Raw genomic sequence first — 3574 nt, forward strand, 5'->3', positions numbered from 1 at the left:
AATTTTGGACAGTAGAAAATATAGTAAATGCAAGAAAGAAACACAAAAACAAACAGTTGATGATGTAAGACTCAAAATAAATGAAAGTTGGTGTAATGCAAGAAATAATAATTAAACTATGTCAATTGTAACAGAAGTAGCATACTGTAAGAAAATATTAACCAATCTTGTTAAAAGTAATTTATAATTTGTTATTCTCGTGGTGTTTTGTCTATTGCTTGTTGCGTTTCGGTGTTGTGTCGTTGTTCTCCTCTTATATTTAATGCGTTTCCCTCGGTTTTAGTTTTTTACCCCGATTTTGTTTTTTGTCCATGGATTTATGAGTTTTGAACAGCGGTATACTACTGTTGCCTTTATTTATAAGTATCGCATCTATTTTTAATACGACTGATATTTCAAAAGCTGTGAACTGTCGTCGTTGATATCAGGTCTACACTAAACACCCATAAATCAGTCGACTAAAATTGACCTCTTGTTTAGGTGATGCTAACACATTTTCCTTTTCCAACTCCGGATTCAGTTAATTTCATTTATTGATTTTTACTTTAAAAACTGTTTTCTAGTAGATATTGCATCAGTGATTCAGCGAAAATAACAGTCCCTCTTAAGATAACAGTAACTTAGGATAGAGAAATAAGGACTGAGTTCTATCAAATATGATTTTCTTGCAAAACCATAAACATTGGTTTGGCATTGATTATTTTCTTAATCTATCTATTTGCAATAAATTAAAAAAAAAAGATACAACTTTGTCATAGTCATAAATGTTCTATTTAGAAAGAACAAAATTTACAAGTAAATCAACTACTTGTTGAAGGCCGTACTTTAACCTATAATGGTTTAATTTTTAAATTGTTATTTGGATGGAGAGTTGTCTCATTGGCACTCACACCACATCTTCCTATATCTATACACTCTTAAGCTATTAATGACGTTCTATTTAGAAAGAACAAACTTCAAGTAAATCAACTACACTGTTAAGCATCAGAAGAACAATCATAAATCAACCACTAGATCGATGCCATGACAGGATGGGACTTCTGAGATGACATGCGTTATCAATTATATGGTCATAATTATAACTAACTGTTGACAATGTACTTTACACATCTCGAAATAGTAAGTATTTTCTAACCAAGAAAAAGAAAACTTCAGCTGCATTCTGAATGCATGGTCCTATAAAAAGCATGATTTATTTGCCACAAAGTCCTCTTTTTCTATCAAATCCAATGAAACAGTAAAAAAATCTTGCGTTGCATCAAGTTCCCCCTTGGAATATGTACTAAATGGTCTATCTTTATTATTCATTATGTTTGTAGTTTTGATACAATTGAGGTTTGAAAAATTCGTAGAAAAATGGCTACAGAAGGGTACATAAACCTTAAAGACGAAGAAACGCACGTTTGACGTACAACTTTAAGCCTGGTTTCTCTGATGAGTTTATTAGAGTAGGTTCAAAAGAATCGATTGCAAGTTGGGTAGTCTATAAAATACGTTCAATCTCACGATTATGTAGATAAAAAAATATCTTCTTTTGAAAAATGTAAAAAAAAAAAAAAAAAAAGAATAAATACTGTTGTGGGTTAGATAAATTACACATTGGTGTACACATCCCTGTACTTCCCCAAAAGAATTAAATAGTTTGCTCCATAGAGTATTTGTAAAATGTGATTTCATATTTAAAATTGTCAACATCTCATTTCTAAGCAGTAACACACTCTCTGTCCAATCGTATGGCGTTCATATATCTCAACTATAACAATATGTAGACATTGAAACAGAGTGTACCCCATCACCACAAAAACAGTGTTATGAGGAAGACTGACTGAAATCGACAATACACAAGTAAAACGTTCAATATCACTAAATGGTTTTCCGATGAAATGTGTCCGTGTCTCAACTGAATGACGTTTCATAATCTATTACATTCCGAGTAATACTTCCAAAAGCGTATACCAAAACGTGTTGATTGGTTTAAAACGTGACTAACAATGTAAATTCACCCAATGACGTAACGTTATGGTAAAATTGAGTGTACGAACAATGAGTTTACCCATAATCCTTTAGATTTTAAAGAGGTGAATTGCTTTCGTGGCATAAGATCTACGTGTATTTACCCGAATACTATTATGATCTGTATAGTCTATGTCACTGCTGGTTATGTTTAAATTCCCCGAGGGTATCACAACCCCAGTAGTCAGGACTTCTGTGCTGACATGAGTTATCATTGATATGTTACCGGTCATATTTATAAATTTACATTTTTCAAATACTAAAAATGTTCAACCTCAGGAATAAATTACCTTAGCTATATTTGGCAAAACGTTGAGGAATTTTTAGTCGTCATGCAATGTTCTTCAACTTTTTACTTTATTTTACCTTTTGATTTTTTTGGGGGGATTTGAGCGTAACTGATGAGTCTTTTGTGAAGAAACACTCGTTTGGCGTAAATACAAAATTTAATCCTGGTATCTATGACGAGTTTTTTTGTTAACGACTTTGAAATTGTTACCAAGTGTGAATTCGCATCGTTAATGATGCATGCTTAGCAGGTCACGCCCCTTTATGTGCTTGCGGTTTTCAAAGTATTTAATTGTTACCTTGATTTGTGGTTTTTGAACATCGATAAACTAATGTTGCCAAAAAAATACTTAATTATGTCCTAAGGACGCTCGTGACAATCTGTCTATTTATCCTAAAATAGCATGTTTGGATTATCTGCAGATAGGGCGAACTGAATAGTAAGCTATCACACCCTTTTCAAACGGTTAAGATACATATTTTATGAAAAAGTAAGAATTTTACCCGACAATATCCAGTAGCGAATTTGTATTCGATTTGCCTTTTATCTTAGCTATAAACTTCAACAGACGGATAGTTTTTTGAATAGCGTAAAATAACAAAAATATCGAATTCCAAAGGAAATACAAAACATAAAAATCCATTTTTTAATGCTCAAACACATCAAACAAATGTGAAAAAAAACTATCATATTCCAGACTTGTAAAATTGTGGATTAACCCTAGTGTTATAGCTAGCTAAGCCACTCACATGTGTGACGGACGCATACAATTATATTTTGACACTCCATTAGTTTGTGATAAGGTCAGGTTAATTGGGAATCACTATATTTGGTCAATAAAATTTGGTAAGCAGTTGTATTTGCATTGAAACATACAATTTAAGTGAAGATTATTTAACACCGTCCCTCGGCATGATCCATTCATGATTGATTGAAATGCGCATTTGGTATATGAAAATTTGTACCGTTAATGTTATTACTGTCGATGCCTTTGCTGGAGGGCCGTACGACACCGAGGGTTTCACCAGTCCAGTAACCAGTACTTCGGTACTGGCATGAAAATCCAAATTCTGTGTTATTAAAATTTGCTATTAAATTCTTTTGGAATAGTTATCAAAGGTACCAGGATTATAATTTAGTACGCCAGACGCGCGTTTCGTCTACATAAGTCACATCAGTGACGCTCATATAAAAATATTTATAAAGCCAAAAATGCACAAAATTGAAGAGCATTGAGGATCCAAAATTCCAAGACGTTAGACGTTTAAAGCT

The sequence above is a fragment of the Mytilus trossulus genome, chromosome 3 (assembly GCF_036588685.1).
Source record: "Mytilus trossulus isolate FHL-02 chromosome 3, PNRI_Mtr1.1.1.hap1, whole genome shotgun sequence".
In the NCBI taxonomy this organism is placed as follows: Eukaryota; Metazoa; Mollusca; class Bivalvia; order Mytilida; family Mytilidae; genus Mytilus; species Mytilus trossulus.